This window comes from Lissotriton helveticus, chromosome 4_1, assembly GCF_964261635.1.
Source record: "Lissotriton helveticus chromosome 4_1, aLisHel1.1, whole genome shotgun sequence".
In the NCBI taxonomy this organism is placed as follows: Eukaryota; Metazoa; Chordata; class Amphibia; order Caudata; family Salamandridae; genus Lissotriton; species Lissotriton helveticus.
The window spans coordinates 1695058756-1695076851 of record NC_136063.1 but is presented as its reverse complement, the minus strand read 5'-3'; positions in this window follow the sequence as shown (position 1 = coordinate 1695076851).

The window sequence follows — 18096 nt, the reverse complement described above, 5'->3', positions numbered from 1 at the left end:
CTCTCTTCATCACAGCGCTGTACCAGGGCCACGACCCTTAAGATTCACTGTGGCCCTGATGGAGATAGATTTGGAAATATATTTATTTCAACTCGCAAAGTTAAACTTCCATAATAAGATAATTATACTAAACGTGAATGGTGTGAAAATTGCTAACCAACCTAGAGTAAAATTGCAAATCATTATGATAGAGCGCGCGGGTCACCCGACCAATAATTTCGCCACTTCCGGCTTCGGGCCCATATATTTCAAATCACCATATACATTGATCGGATGACCTCACGGTCTGCTATCAGGTATTTGTGAGTTCCTTTCGTTATTCCTCAGAGTACCCGACTTACCATCCACCGACACGGGTACCTATGACCACAATGGATCAGGGAGCTAGCTGTAAAAGGAAAGGCAGCAAAATACAAACCCCACAATAACATTCAATACTCTTTGTAAAATGACCACGGACAACTGGAAGTTTTAAAGTCTTTATCTAATTTAGTAAAATTCAGAAATCATCAAATTCACAGTAATTAAACAATCGATAATCAGAATAACGGAAAGTACATAGCTGAATAGGAAATAAGTCAGTGCAACCATTTATAAACTAATGGAACCGGGACACATTCAAAATGAAGGGTCAGGAATTAGAACGTTTAAGATGAATCACTACAGATGAGATGGGTTTTGATTAGGACTAGTATTCTAGAATTATCTCAAAAATATGAGACAGGAGTTCGAGACATTTATAGAACTATAGGAGAGTCTATGGAAAGAGAGAGACGCTATGCTTTAAGGCAAAAGTTCTTTAGACAGTTTAAGTAAGGAGGTTCTAGACCATATCATGAAATGACAAACTGCAATGCAAAATATAATTTCTAACAGATAGGGTAACATAGGAACACGTTACGAAATAAATGCAAATAACTTTATGATTCAATGGTTGCGGGAGAAAGCATGGAAAATTAATTCACGTGCAAAGGTATGTCTTTATTGAAGCAAAAGACAGAAAAATAGAAAGGTGCAGTTTCAGGAGATTCAGAGCAATATTTACCTAAACTGGTGTGAAAACCAAACCCTGGCCACGGGTTAGTTACGGACAGGAAACCCTCGAGGAAGGATACCCCTCAATGGACAGCAGGTGCAGAATGGACACCCAGGACAGGACAGGAAGACCAGATTAGGATCAGGACAGGACCGTCAGGACAGGACCCTCAGGACAGGACCCTCAGGACAGGACCCTCAGGACAGGACCGGCACCCGCAGTTCGGAAGCAACGCCTGCGCTCCACCCTCTCTGCAGCTATCGATCAGGACCCCGATTGGGTCAGCGAATTCCCCAGCAAAGTGCTTCGCCAGCACTTAAGGTTCAGTAAAACCTTCAGAGTCTATGGTCAAATTCGGACAGAGAGCTCCGCAGCTCCTCTGTATCAAGTCACCTATTGAGTGCGTTGGGTCAGTGACAGGTCAGCTAAACCAGACAAGTCGGACAATTTCCCTAGGTGAACCCAGGGTAGATATACTGTTTTGGGACGGTGTACCACCCCCCAATGTTGCAAAGTGTCAGAATCCCTCAATTTGGATTGGTCCTAAGGTAGGGTCTGGGTAACACACCAATCAGAATAGACTATTTGGAGGCCTACTTTGCATCTCTGGGTACCGCCTAGCGAGATTGGGGTTCCCATGAGAAAGCCGCACAGAATACAATGAGAAGAACACATTTCGATACAATAGAACATAATCATGATGCTTCTGCTGGGTGAAGGTGCTCTTTCCCAGGGTGGCTCTGGCATCAACCTTCTTTGGCCTGAGTTCAATGCCATGGCAACTTCTAGATTCTGAGCGGAAATACCCTCCAAGATGGACTCCCCAGCCCAGCACCCCTCCGAGTCGAGGATACATGAAAAGTAAGCGAAAACAAATTAAATCATAGAAGTGACGGTATGAAAAACACATCATTGGTTTTGTACTTTAAACTTATGATTATAAAAATATACTATGCAGTTTAAATGTTAGCAACATATACACACTCACAAGAGCATCACCACGTTATTCACGAAAGCTGTATATTACGCATGCGCACCCTTTCCCACCAAACTTATTGATTTTATATATATATATATACAAACATTGGATTGGTGACGGCGTCTTCTCTTTTATTTTCATTTGTTTGTGGCAATTCTGCTTCCTTTACTTCCCTTCCTATCTGACTAGTTCCAGGGCTCGTATCTATTTCTTCTGCCTGGTTATTAAACTGGCCTTGTTCAGGAGAGTTTTGTTTTTGCCTTTCAAATGTCTCTGCTTCTGTTTCCTGAACACGTTCTTCTAACCCTATCTGATCCTGTTCGAGCACTTCGTTCTCTTGACTTTCTTCTGCTCGAATTATTACACTATGTCTAGTCTGTCCCTTTTCGACATCAGGAGTCAGTGGAGGTGTATCAATTACTTGCTCTGTCCCTGTCTGACCTTCTCTTTCCTCAGGTTTGATGTGAATCTCAATAGTCTGAGGTTCTTCGCCTGTGCCTTGCTTTTCCTCTCTATTCCACTCTCTACCTTCCAAAATTCGCTCTCTTGTTCTGATTGGGTCTTCGGTGAGGTCAATCAAGGGTATCCACTCATCTGGCCATATGCTCGGCAGCTCGTCATCAGCTACTTCTGGACCAACTTCTGGGAACCCCTCAGCTGGCTGGACTCTTGGTAGCTCGTTATCAACTACTCCTGGACCAACATCTGCGGACCCTTCAGCTTGACTGGTACTGGGCTGTACGTCGTCAGTTACTTCTGGTCTTGCTTCTGCAGGCCCCTCTGCTGGACGGCCTTCTTCTCCAGGCTCCTCGTCTGGTAGTACCTTCTGGGTGTGGCTGGCGTGAATCCAATGGGGAACACCTGCACACTTCACTGCTGTGGTCGTCACCAGGATTACTTGGCGCTTCTGTCCCCACCGTGGTTCCAGGCAGCTCGACCGAGTATGCTTCTTTATTTTGACCCAGTCCCCTGGAACCAGTTTGTGGAGAGGAGTCGTTGGATTGGTGACGGCGTCTTCTCCGATCTGGCGAGAGATATAACGTACTTGGTCACCTAATCTCTTGCAGTATTCAAGCACCAAATCATCAGTAATACTCAACAGTTTGCTTCCTGGTACCCACGCTTGTCTCATCACTCTTCCCATCAGAATTTCATGGGGGCTCAGGCCTGTCTTTCGGTCTGGAATACTTTGGAGTTCCATCAGAACCAGAGGCAGGGCCTTTACCCAGGTCATGCCAGATGCATCACACAATTTCGCTAGTCTTGTTTTGATAGTCCCGTTTATTTGTTCCACCACTCCAGAAGCCTCTGGATGATATGCACAGTGGAGTTTTTGCGAGATCCCAAACGCCTTACAGAGTTGGTCGATCACATCATTCTGAAAATGTCGGCCTCTATCTTATTCAATAGTGACTGGAACCCCGAATCTAGGTATCAGTTCCTTCAGTAAACACTTTGCTACTGTCAGTGCGTCACTTTGGGGAGTAGGGTAAGCTTCCACCCACTTTGAAAATAGGCAGACAATGACAAGGACATAACGTTTCCCCTCACAACGTGGCATGGTGATGAAATCAACCTGTATTCTCACAAAGGGACCCCCTGACCTCCCAATTTTCCCTAGTTCCACCATTGTTCTCTTGCCTGGATTCATCTGTTGACATGACAGGCACCTCTGGCAGAGGGACTCTGCTACTTTCCTGAACTTTTTGCTGTACCAAGTCTGTTGGAATACCAGAATCATGGCATCCCTACCAATGTGTGATCCCTCATGTATCAATCTCGCCATTGTGCCAAGCAAGTGTCTGGGTAACACAGGCATACCATTTGGGCCCAAGATGACACCATCCTCACGTCTTGGTCTACACCCTTCTTCTTTCCACTTCTCTCTCTCTTGCCAGGGTGCCGCCTGCTGCCATTCTCTCACTTCATCCCATGTAGGCACTTCTTCAAACACTCGAAGTTGGCAGCTGTTTCCAGGCCCCCTCCCCGTTTTGGATTTATGATCAATCGATCCCTGGCGCATAATTGTGCCACTCGATCAGCTAAATCATTTCCCAAAGATACAGGGTCGAATTCCTTCTTATGAGCAACACACTTGACCACTGCCAATTCTTTTGGTAATTGAATTGCCTCTAAAAGGTCTTGTACAACTTTTCCATTTCGAATAGGGGTACCTGATGAAGTCAGGAACTCCCTCTGTAGCCATAATTGGCCAAAGTCATGCACAACTCCAAAACAGTACTGACTGTCAGTATACACTGTTAGGCGTACGTTTTTCCCCAATTTGCAGGCTTTTATCATAGCGACCAATTCGGCTACTTGTGCAGACTTTACTTCAAATAAATAACCTGCTTCTACAATTTTGGTTAAGGAGACTACCGCATAGGCAGCACTCAGGCCTCCTTGTTCATGTCTTAGGCATGAACCATCCACAAACAATTCCATGTCATGTTTAGGCAAAGGCGTTTCTTTAATGTCTGGGCGTGGTTTTGTGCAAAATTCTGTTAAATCAATGCAGTTATGCTCATCTTCCTCCCCATCTTCCATATCCATTGAGTTGGAAAGCAGAGTGGCGGGGTTCAGAATGTTACACCTGACAATTGTTGTATTTGCAGCACCCATGAGAATCCTCTCGTATTTAGTCAGCCGACTAGGGGTGAGGTACTGAGTTTTCGTTCTCGTTAGCAAAATTACCACTCCATGTGGAACATACACAGTTACAGGATGTCCCATGACAATGGATTCACTCTGCTCTAAACTTGTGCAAGTAGCAGCTACTGCTTTCAGACATCCTGGTAATCCAGCAGCCACTGGATCCAGGGTGGCAGAGAAATATGCCACTGGCCTTCTGGTTGTGCCATGCTCTTGTGTTAGGACTGACAACGCGCAATTATCGCGAGTGTCACAGAACAGGGCAAATTCCTTGGAATAGTCTGGCATTCCTAATGCAGGGGCTGTACACAGACAATCTCGCAATTTTGTGAAGGCTGTTAAGCTTTCATCATCCCATTCTACAACATCCGGTGTTCCTCTCTTGGTCATTTTTATCAAAGGCCTAGCTAGGACTGCAAATCCCAGAATCCATTGTCTGCAGTATCCTATCACCCCGAGGAACATTCTGATTTCTTTCTGAGTACGGGGTAACTGCATCTTTTGAATTATTCTCACTCTTTCTGACGTTACTTTCCTGATGCCTTTCTCTATCTGGTGCCCCAGATATTTCACTGATTTTGCACAGAACTGTAATTTTTCAGGGGCCACTTTATGTCCCTTTTCACTCAGGTGATTCAGTAGGGCAATGGTGTCAATCACACAGTCCTTATGACTTTTGGACGCCACCAAGAGGTCGTCAATGTATTGCACCAGAACAGAATTTCCAGGTAAGACCAAAGTTTCCAAACATTTTTTCAAGATCTGATTAAAGATAGAGGGGCTCTCTGTGTACCCCTGGGGACCCTATTCCAGACATACACGTGACTGTTGAAAGCAAATGAGAAAAGAAATTTGCTGTCTGGATGCAAGGGAATGGAAAAGAATGCATGACATAGGTCTATCACAGTGAACCACTCAGCATCCCAGGGAATCTGATACAGAATCACTGCTGGGTTCGGGACAATAGGGCAGCAAGGAACCACTATCTTGTTTACCTTTCTTAGGTCCTGCACTACTCTGTACTTGCCACTAGGCTTTTTGATGCCCATAATCGGTGAGTTGCATGGGCTACTCATTACCTCCTGTATGATGTTTCCTTCTAGCAATTTCTGTATTTCCAGGGCAACACCTGCTCTCACTTCTGCATTCATTCTGTAGGGTTTAGTATTAGGGTATACTGCATTGTCCTTTATTGCTATCTGTATGGGGTCTACGTTTTTCATTAATCCTACATCTTTCCCGGTAAAGTCCCATACTTCTGGCTTCACTGTTTCTTGGAGTTCTTTGGGCAAATCCTGCATAGTCATTCGCTTAATTTCTGAGTCAGGTCTGATTAACATTAATTTATAAATGCCATCTTCATCTGGGGTCTGAATTTCAACACCCTTTGGTGTGCAAAAGATAGTACAGTTCATTTTGCACAGCAAATCACGTCCCAGTAAGTTCACTGGACTGGTGTCACAAACGACAAATCTATGCATTTCCTTAAAGTTTCCAATCGAGATCTCCATGGGCTCGGTAACAGGAGTACTAATCAGTTGATTAGATACCCCCACTACTTGGATTGCTTCTCCCGAGAGGGGTAGGTTTGGAACGTCCACTGTTCTCACAGTAGAACGGGTAGCGCCAGTGTCCAACAGGAAAGTGACATCATTTCCGTCAACCTTTCCTTCAATGTATGGCCCTGACTGGTCTACCGGCAAGGAGGCGCCAAGTACGCACTCCTCGTCCTCCCCTCTCAGGCCCCGTCAGTACTGGTCATCACAAAAGAAGGTATCATTTAGTAAATACTGCGAAGTTGCTGTATTTCTGTTCTCATCGCTTCCCCAGACTTCTACGTCATCACCCTGCGTGGATTTTCCCTTAAACACTTGCTTTGGTGCTCGGGGCAACTGAATCGTTTTTACCTGTTGTTGGGTCTTTCTTGGTCTTTCATTCTGCGTCTGTGGAGTTAAATCAGGTGTTTTGGAGTTATCATCCGGCAAATAGGGACACTCGTCTCGCCAGTGTCCAATTTCTCCGCACTGGTGGCAGAGAAATTTCTTCTTAGCCTCCTCCCTGCTTATTTTGGGCCAGGGCTTTCCTCCACCCCCACCCCCAGGACCTTGGTTCTGAGTAGTTTTGGCCATTTTATTCAATTGTTTTTCCTGCTGTTCTGCGAGCTTCACTTGAGCCCACATAACCTTCTCCTTGAGAGCCTTTTTCTTTTCTGCCATCTCGTCCTCACAGTACTTTGCGTACCGTAGGACCTCATCCATCTTTTTAGTATGCCAACAGATTTTGTTATCTTTTATCCACTGACAAATTTCGGGTCTTAAACCATTTACAAACCTGTAAATAAAATGTGTCATATCCTTCATCTCGATGTTATCTATACCACTGTATGTTTTGAACACCTGCAACAGCCTTTCATAAAAGGAGTGCACTGTCTCATCTCTTTCCTGCGTGGTTCTATCTATTTTGGTCCAATCAGTTTCCTTTGCTGGCACCTTTAGTTTCAGGTGCTGAATTACTTGTTCATATTTTCTCATCACTTCTTTCGATGGTTCCCCTGTTTTGTCATCTCTCGGGTATTCCTCACTAGGCCAAGCTATGGCTATTTTACACTCAGTCCATAGATCTACCGGGACCACAATGTCGAAAAACCCATCCAGGTCTTTCCACAGGCATTTTTGCACCTTTACGAACCTTTCCACCTGCCTGTACCAGTCAACTGGCTTCTCGCGCAATTTCGGGAAATCGTTAGTAAAGGACACAATATCCTGTCTGGACCATGGAACGTGCACATACTTTCCACCTGGTACTTCGCGCATAGGGCATAACTGTTCTGGCTTTTCAGCTTCTTTTAGTAAGAATTCGGGAGTTGCCTGCCTAGACCTGGCCTCATCCTTTTTCTTGACCCATCGGGCTTTCCACCTTTCCACATCTCCCCATTTTTGCAATACGGTCAATAGTTCCTTGACCTGTGCTTTCTTCCCTGAAACATTCAAGTTTTCCAAATCCTTGTCTGAGACATCTGCCCTATATGGTTTCTGCAGTGGTTTCGATCTTGAAATATCTATTCCCATGCTAGCAGCAGTGTCGGTCAGTTTTTCATGAAGTACTCGGGTATTTCGGGTGAGACTCTTGCAGATAAACAGCATTTCGTCTTCGGAGTAGGTATTTAATCTGTCTAATCCTACGTTTCCTGCCATCAATTCCTCTATTTCTATTCTCAGCTTGTAGAGATCTAAAGGTTTCGTTGGGGACGCTTGTTTTTCAAATTCTTGACTCCATCTTTCGATTTCTTCAGGAGTCACCAATGTGACACTCTTAGTACCTGAGGTTGATTCCATCTGAATTTCCCTCGCGTTAAAAGGATTATGTCTTTTCTGTATCTTTTTTCCTGTATTTCTAACGGGCAGATCTAGCAGCGAGACCTCCGACTCGCACTCACTTGTCTGGTCATCTACAATTAATGGTTCTGGTCTGGTCGGTGCAATGACAGGAGTAATTACTGGAGTTTTCGGACTCCCTTGACGGTCCCCGTACAATGGAACCACCGGTCCGATAGTTACTGGGATCGTCAAGGCTTCAGGACTTGCATTTAGCTGTGACATTTTCCGTATTATTTCAGCTCTCTGATTTCCTAACGCTTCTCGTTCCTTTTCATCTAATAACCTGTCCAAATTGTTTCCATGTAACACCTGCGGGGTTAGAATGGGAGCATAACTCGGGGCAGTGGGATGTGTCTCACTTGGTCCTCCACCATAATTAGGTTTCTGAAACAAACTTCCTGTGCCTAGGATTCTCGGATCTTCCTCATCCCGGGGCTGTAATAACGGCATTCCTGAACTCAAGGACCTCACCTCACCTCCGTAGGGGGGGCGAGGGCAAAAATCTCCTTCACGTGAATATCCCATTTCCCCACCAATTGGTCTCCTTGGGTAAATACTTCTGGTTTCTACGGGTCCTAGATTTTCAGTATAAGGAGGAATTAGATAATCCCCTCCTACACTTGCGGACCTGACCTCTTCCCTTTGTAGGGGTCTCCGAGGAATATCTCCTGCACTCGAAGGTCGGTGTCCCTCATTATAAGGAGGCGGACTTCTCATGCATATGTCATCTAACAATTCGTCATCTGATTCTCCTAGGGGCCCCCAGTGTTTGGATTTCTCTGTCCTTTCCCCCCCCCCCCAGGAGGATCTTCTGCTGGCATCATGGGAAACAGTCCCTCAACAATCATGCTCTGTCTCCATTGTTTCATCTTTTTGTCTCGGGATTCTTGTTTCAGTTTTGGGTAATACTTTGTCAGCCCTTTGTCCATTCGGGGCTTCTCTCTTTGGAAAGCCTCGATCTCCCATTCCTCTAATGGCTCATACTGCGTTAGTCTCGGTCTGGGATGTAATTCATTCATTCGGGTTCTTAAATTGAATAAGATCCTACCATTAAAGGTACCTTCTAACGGAAAGGCCATTATTCCGTCATCTTTTGTGTATTTCACCCAATTTTCTAACCACACACATGTATTGTACCCTCTGTCAAACATCATGAAAGAGGCGGGAGTATTTGGTGGTGGAATAACAATGCCCTCTCTAGTTTGAATCGGTTTGTCCTTTTTGAAGTAATTCTTTACCTTATTTACAAGGGACATTTTTCGCTTATTTCCGTACATAATGCCGTATCTATTAGCCTTCCACTGATCCCTTTCGAACCCTAGGTTTCTTGGATCGGGTCTAGTCTCTGGAGTATACGAGTGCCACATACGATTTCTACGCTTAACTTTGTTTACAAAATTACCTCCAATCAGAATGCGCCTTGCAATTCCGTGCGACCAATGGGGTGCACGAGTTCAAATATTTTCGGCCAATGGGTGCGCAGCCTTTTCGCGAGACAGTTCTCACGCTTCGGCGCTCACCCCTCCTTCACAATTCCAGCCCCGCTACCCGCCCGCTGTTTCTACCAATCTCAGCGCGGCACGGAGTGACGTCAGAGACGCTTCGCGACTGACTCCCTCCCTTCGCAAGGTAACGGAAACTTTCTTTCTTTCTAAAGTGCTTAGTGCTTGGTTATTTTACAACGAGTACACATTCGCCACAGTGCTCAAGTGTCTAGACAGGAAAGAGTTGTTTTACTGCAAGTAAACTACTTCCATTTACTTTTCACACATTACGGGTAGATCTCTTCCGCCCACCCTTCACTCTAGCATCAGTCAACCTGTTACTTCCCTAGACCCATCCACTCTTTCCGGGATATATCCGAGTCTAAGGTTTCCCAGCGGACCCCTTTGCTTTCACCCAAGCTCCGATGAACCTGCTACTCTTCCGATGTGACCCTTATTAGGTTACGCCACTATGGGAATTTTGCCAATGAACCTCGTTACTAACATTTATTCACACATGTATTCAGGAAAAGCCCTAGTTAGTGCTTCTGGTTCTACCTAACCTGCACCTAACTTTCCTTGAGCCTGCGACCTCAAGGCAATGGATTCTATTCACCACTTGCCATTCAATTTCCCCGGGGAGTTCCGACAACACTTAACAAAACGTTTTACATACGCATGGATTAATACATATAACAATATAAGAACAAGAATAACAATTTTCAAACAATTCATATATTTCAAAAGCAGCGCATTCTCAAGAGAGTGATCAAGTCCCCCGAAATGGCCGCTCTTATAGCAGCATCAATATACTAGCAGCTACCGACTTGACTTAGCTTAACTAGTCCTACCTAACCTTTAACTATTCCCTAACCATACCTCTGCTACCAGAAAATACTGATAGAGCGCGCGGGTCACCCGACCAATAATTTCGCCACTTCTGGCTTCGGGCTCATATATTTCAAATCACCATATACATTGATCGGATGACCTCACGGTCTGCTATCAGGTATTTGTGAGTTCCTTTCGTTATTCCTCAGAGTACCCGACTTACCATCCACCGACACGGGTACCTATGACCACAATGGATCAGGGAGCTAGCTGTAAAAGGAAAGGCAGCAAAATACAAACCCCACAATAACATTCAATACTCTTTGTAAAATGACCACGGACAACTGGAAGTTTTAAAGTCTTTATCTAATTTAGTAAAATTCAGAAATCATCAAATTCACAGTAATTAAACAATCGATAATCAGAATAACGGAAAGTACATAGCTGAATAGGAAATAAGTCAGTGCAACCATTTATAAACTAATGGAACCGGGACACATTCAAAATGAAGGGTCAGGAATTAGAACGTTTAAGATGAATCACTACAGATGGGATGGGTTTTGATTAGGACTAGTATTCTAGAATTATCTCAAAAATATGAGACAGGAGTTCGAGACATTTATAGAACTATAGGAGAGTCTATGGAGAGAGAGAGACGCTATGCTTTAAGGCAAAAGTTCTTTAGACAGTTTAAGTAAGGAGGTTCTAGACCATATCATGAAATGACAAACTGCAATGCAAAATATAATTTCTAACAGATAGGGTAACATAGGAACACGTTACGAAATAAATGCAAATAACTTTATGATTCAATGGTTGCGGGAGAAAGCATGGAAAATTAATTCACGTGCAAAGGTATGTCTTTATTGAAGCAAAAGACAGAAAAATAGAAAGGTGCAGTTTCAGGAGATTCAGAGCAATATTTACCTAAATTGGTGTGAAAACCAAACCCTGGCCACGGGTTAGTTACGGACAGGAAACCCTCGAGGAAGGATACCCCTCAATGGACAGCAGGTGCAGAATGGACACCCAGGACAGGACAGGAAGACCAGATTAGGATCAGGACAGGACCGTCAGGACAGGACCCTCAGGACAGGACCCTCAGGACAGGACCCTCAGGACAGGACCGGCACCCGCAGTTCGGAAGCAACGCCTGCGCTCCACCCTCTCTGCAGCTATCGATCAGGACCCCGATTGGGTCAGCGAATTCCCCAGCAAAGTGCTTCGCCAGCACTTAAGTTCAGTAAAACCTTCAGAGTCTATGGTCAAATTCGGACAGAGAGCTCCGCAGCTCCTCTGTATCAAGTCACCTATTGAGTGCGTTGGGTCAGTGACAGGTCAGCTAAACCAGACAAGTCGGACAATTTCCCTAGGTGAACCCAGGGTAGATATACTGTTTTGGGACGGTGTACCACCCCCCAATGTTGCAAAGTGTCAGAATCCCTCAATTTGGATTGGTCCTAAGGTAGGGTCTGGGTAACACACCAATCAGAATAGACTATTTGGAGGCCTACTTTGCATCTCTGGGTACCGCCTAGCGAGATTGGGGTTCCCATGAGAAAGCCGCACAGAATACAATGAGAAGAACACATTTCGATACAATAGAACATAATCATGATGCTTCTGCTGGGTGAAGGTGCTCTTTCCCAGGGTGGCTCTGGCATCAACCTTCTTTGGCCTGAGTTCAATGCCATGGCAACTTCTAGATTCTGCGCAGAAATACCCTCCAAGATGGACTCCCCAGCCCAGCACCCCTCCGAGTCGAGGATACATGAAAAGTAAGCGAAAACAAATTAAAACATAGAAGTGACGGTATGAAAAACACATCATTGGTTTTGTACTTTAAACTTATCATTATAAAAATATACTATGCAGTTTAAATGTTAGCAACATATACACACTCACAAGAGCATCATCACGTTATTCACGAAAGCTGTATATTACGCATGCGCACCCTTTCCCACCAAACTTATAACTACGTCAGGTCACGTGAGTGTGACTGACGCATGCGCAGAAGCAATTTACCAAGCGGCGGCCATGTTTAGGAACACGGATTAGTGGTATTAGAAATACACATACGCAAGCTTCCTCTACCTCGTTCGAATATAAAATAAAAGATTAGTAAGACGTACAAATTTTATTAATTGATTACACACGGGCGAGGTTCATGACTCGAGCAAGTCGCTATGCGAAGCTTGCTCTATCAATTACACGCGGGAAACTAATATATGTGCTCATATATGTGCATTATGTTGCAAATGCATGTTTGTGTAAAATAATAAACTAATTTTGTTTATCGACTTTGTCAGAATTAAATGCGGCTGTTTTATCATGGCATGTGCTTATTTCTGTGTGCTCATGTTTTGTTTTTCTGTCTTAAATGTGCACAATTCTGTTCGTTGCTTCATCTGCTTCTACTAGGTAACATAGATTAATAATTAGCAAAGGTGGGTGGGTAACAGAATGAACTTTATTTCTCACATTAATCGGTGTTTTGTGTTTGTTTATACATTAGTTTTGCGAGTGGGCCTAGAAAAATTGCTGCCAGTATTGCAGCCTTCGAGACTTGACCAGAGTGAAACTTTCACCCATGCGCAGAACATTTTGCTGAGCTGACAACGTTTTATGCAGAAGAAATCCTGGTTGAGTTGAATGTGTTCTTGATGACATTTCCAAGGACAGGACGGGATGTTGTAAGGCCTGTCAAGATTATGAAGTAAATGTTTTCCCCGTCAAAAGTATTGTTTTGAGGAAGCAAAGAGGATAGTGAGACTAAGAACAATAAGGGCTATGATGAGGCCCCGGACTTGGTCAGAGGAGCGTGATCTGACAGTGGTCTGACATGGTTTGACCAATCAAAACTTTGGGTTGACAGAAAAAATGTCCGATAATGTTACTTTAGTTAGTTAGAAAGGTATAAACACTGTCCCCGTGGGAGGGAGGGCGCTCTTGCTGCTCATCTTCTCCTGATACCAGTTAGGCGTGACGTGCTGACAGACTTTCTTTGGAGCACGAAAGGATTAATAGGGTTAAATGACTTTTACTTTAATTCTGATGGGAGTTTTAGACAGGGAAGTTAGGATTTAGGTGATGGAAAACTGTTTATTCTTCATTAAATCATGCTAATTGATTTTGCTTGAACTGTTGGTTCTTTTTGCTAATCCTCAAATTATACTGCTTGAATAAAAAGATTCTAATAAAATGCACTTTCCTTGAATAAATAGTTAATAAATAAGATTTTTGGAAAAGACAAGCTGGCCTTGTTATTTCATAAGTCGTTACCATCAGCAGATTCATTAACCTAAGTGACTTAATTAAAAGCAAAGCTTTACATAACCATGGTAAAACCATTATACTGCAGTTGTATATAAATGTGTATATATTTTGTGAATAGGTTTTATTAATTAGGTCACATGATTCAGTTGCTCAAAATATGTCATGTTAGTTTATGGGCCTTGTGAGTGATTTATGATTAATGGTGAGTATTGTGGAGTTGGGTAGTGTTGCCTATGACATATTTTCTATAGGGGCGCTGGATCAATTCTCTGGTAGCAGAGTCTGGTTGCTATGGTAACTGACATGTTACATGGTAATTACATAGGATCGATGTTTAACATATGTTGAGTTTGTTCACTTGCTACATGTAGTCGAAAGGTTTTTTCCTGCAGTGTGAAAAATCCTAGTTGTGCCGGCATATGAGTGGTGTGACAAAGTGAAGTTGCACAGTGCATTTGTTCTGTTTCAAATTAGTGGTATTGTTATCACTAGTGTTGTGGATGTACAGCACAAATTTAGGGATTCTAGGTGTGCTAGGTGGAATGTATAGTGAGGATTGTCTATGAAATCGTAGCTTTCGAGTATAGGGACTTAGAGCCTGTTTTAAAACTCACTGTGAAAAGAGTAGTAGAACGTTATCCAAGCTTGTGTGAAGGGTAAGATAGCGTCATCTATTCTTATTGGCAAATGTTGATTTCTATGGTGGGTTAAAGTCCTACCAAGATTTCATGTATGTATGGTTAGGGAAACTTTCCGTTTGAAAGTGCGTAAATGATTCTGTAAATTAGTTCGAGTCAAACTTTGAATTGCTACTTTATGTGCATTCAGAGGGAAACGAGTTCGTTATTACTTGTTAGAAGGGTAGAGTAGCGATACTTTATTAACGATTGTATATTCTGTGAGAATAGCGTCGTCCATTCCACGCAAAAGAATACTTGAATGACTGTATAAACTATCATCTTATTTTAGTGAAACAGACAAATGGTTTGTTTATTTATTGTTAATAATTGAAATTCATTGAAAAAATTTTCTTGAAATGGTGCTGTGAAAATATTTTGTGAAGGAGGGGTGAGCGCTAGGAGTGAGAGGCGAGAAGCTGCAGCGGCTGTGTACGTCACAGGGTTCGCGCTGTGATTGGCTAACATACGTCACAGCTAGCGCACTGATTTGCTCACGTGACTCTGACAAGCTGTTAGCTGATTGGCTCTTCCAGAAAGCGACAATTCTATTGGTTGAGCAAGGTGGTGACGTAGCTTAACCTAATTGGCTTGTTGGTGTGTTTCGCGCACGGATTGGCTGGTTTTGCGGAACAACCAGGGAACATTTACGATCATTTTAAATTAAACGGATTTGATTAAAACATGAGTTATTATTATAAAAAAGAGGGGAAAAAGCTGACATGGCTTCAGAAATTTAAAAATTTCATTTCACCTGATAAGAAAATTGAAACACGAGGTGGAAAATTACTTCATAAGTATAAAACACCTGCAGCCTATATGGAAGGTGAATATGGTTATCATACTTGTCTTTGGTTTGACGTTTGGATGAATTATACCAAGGACGAAGGTGTTTTAGCTTGGCCAGAGGATGGCTCATTTAATATGAGAATTTTGAAAAACTTGAGAGAAAAAATGACGGCTCTTGTGCCAAAGCCTCGACCAACACAATTTGAGGCTTTAGTTGAATGGGAGGATGAGATGTTTCAACTTCAACGAGAAACAAGTGGTATAATAAGAACTCCAAAATCAACTTTTAAAAGAGAAACCCATGAGGATAGAATGCGTCGATGGAGACAGGCAGACATGTGTGATGGTCTCTACCCAGTAAGAGTAATGATTACTGAAATACCAGGTCAAAAGAATACCCAAAAGAAAAATAACATTGAAGATAGTGATTTAGATGATCCAGTTTTAGAAGAAATATATCTTACAAATAAGAGACAGACTCCTTTAAAACCAGCTTGTTCATGGTCTACCCCAATGGTTTCTACAGGAACCACCCCGAGTGCACCTCCACTTAATGAGGAATCACCCAGATTTTACCCGAATAATACAGAAACTCCTGAAAGATTAGAAACGAGAACTAATTCTAGTGTATATGGTGAAAGTAGAAATTTTCCTAAAACTCCAGTTACAAGAAATGAGACTGCTTCCAGAGGTCTAATGGGTACTGGGAGAGATGAGGAAGTTCCAAATACTTCAGAATATTTACGATCAAAAGAAGAATTAATTCGGCAATTAACAAGAGGAATGGAAGCAGTAACAGTTCCAGTAACTATTGGTCCTGTTCAGCCTGTTTTTGATCAGGGAGAAATTAGACATCCAGGTTTGACTATTCCATTAAATGCAGAAATTCAGAAAGTGGCTGAAAAATTTTACTCAGAGTTAACTGAAATACATTGAGAGAAAACAATGATGCCTGATTTAACTTTTAATCCAGGTTCATTATGCAGAACACCAATGGGTGCAGAGTCAGATACTGAATCTCCAGAAAAGAGTGTTGAGAAAACAGATTCAAGCTCAAAGCTTGATGTCCCAAAACTTAAAGCAGATTTGGAGGAGTTAATTATTGGCACAATTGGCCCTGACAGTTTAAAGCATTATCAAGATGATGAATTGTTATTCATTTGTAAAAGCATACAGTGGAAAACGAAAAATAAATATGAACAATTGGAAGAATTGGCTACAGAATTAGAAATTGATTTGAGCAAGCAGAAACATTTGACAAAACATTACAGATTAGATTTTACTGAAAAAGACATTGAGAATTTTAATACAATGGAAAGAATTATGCATATCAAAGGTTTGATTGTATACATCCAAAAATTAGGTGACCTGAGCAAGTGTAGAGTAAAATGGACAAAAAAGAGAGAGGAAGGAAGGAGAGAAAGGAGTTTGATAACTAATCAGTACCCAATCAGAGAAATAGCAGGAGGTGGTTATGTGCATGTTCCTTGGTCTATACAAGACATTCTGTTGTTCACAAATGATTTTCCTCGGTTGAGAGAAAAGCCAGTGGAATGGTATCGACAGGTAGACAGATTTATAAAAGTCTAGAAAGTTTTGTGGATTGATCTGGATGGATACTTTGACATTGTTGTCCCGTCAGATCTTTGGACAGAATGTAAAGTTTCTGTAAGCTGGCCAAAGGTAGAACCTGCTCGAGATACAGTAACAGGTGCTCCATCATCAGAAGTCATGGGTCTGTATGATAAAGTGATTTACTGGTTAAAAAAACAAGATTTCCCCAAAGGAAGTTGATTGGGTTAAAATTGACAGAACAAACCAGGAGCCAAAAGAGTCAGTGCATTCATTTTATGAAAGGCTACTGTTGGTTTTTAAACAGTACAGTGGCTATGAAAAATTAAGTGAAAAGGATATGAGCCACTTTATATACAGATTTGTTTATGGCCTGAGACCTGAAATTGGAGAGATGATTAGAAACGGGATTGTCGGCTGGCAATCACTCTCAGTTGATGACATATTAAGGAAAGCAAAATACTGTAGTGATGAGATAGATGCCAGACAGAAGAAACTTAAGGAAAAGGCAATGTGGGCACAGGTAAAAGTAGCTGAACAGCAGATTGCAAATTTGGAAAACAAAAATGTAAATCATAACCAGAATCAGGGTCAGGGAAAGTTTAAAGGTAATTTTAATAAACCGAAATTTAATGTTAACATTGAAGAATTGAAACAAAAGCTGCCTTGTTTTAATTGTGGCGAAATTGGACACTGGAAGCGCAAGTGTAAAAATCCGCCCAGAAATTTTAAAAATACATCATTAAATCCACAGATGCAGAATGATGCAAATCTGCAGCAACAGCTACAGCGACAAATAAATGAGCTGAATCTTCAGCAACAGCTACAGCGACAGTTAGCGAATCAGCAGAGTCAAATTCCACAGCCTCCTCTCCCGAATTGTATGAGTGGTCAGAGGTATAATTCGGAAACAGGATTCAGCGGAGGTGATCAGGTAATCAGAACACAGAGAGTGAATGTGCCAAATGTTTCTCAACAATTTTTGATGACAGAAAATAGTGGAAGTGATTCTGAGGATTACTTATGACGGTGCCTGAGAGAGGGGGAAGAGTGTGTGCTTGGAGCCACTCTTGAGGTTGACCAGTCAGGTCCATTTGTAAATGGCAGAGTGAATGATGTAGAAATCACTTTTCTTGTGGACAATGGTGCTACCCGTTCTACTGTTAGATCAGTGGAAATAGAAAACCTGCCTCTCTCTGGTGAAAGCATCCAAGTAGTTGGTGTAGCAAATCAACAGATTAAAACAAGTTTGACAGAGCCTGTAAAAATTGAAATAGGCAAATTTAAGGACAAACACAGATTTGTAGTTTGTAACAGCAGTCCTGTAAACTTGCTAGGGAGAGACATTCTCTGCAACATGAACTGCAAAATATATTGCTCACCGGAAGGTATTGCGCTTCAGACTGTAGAGGAAGATGGGCTT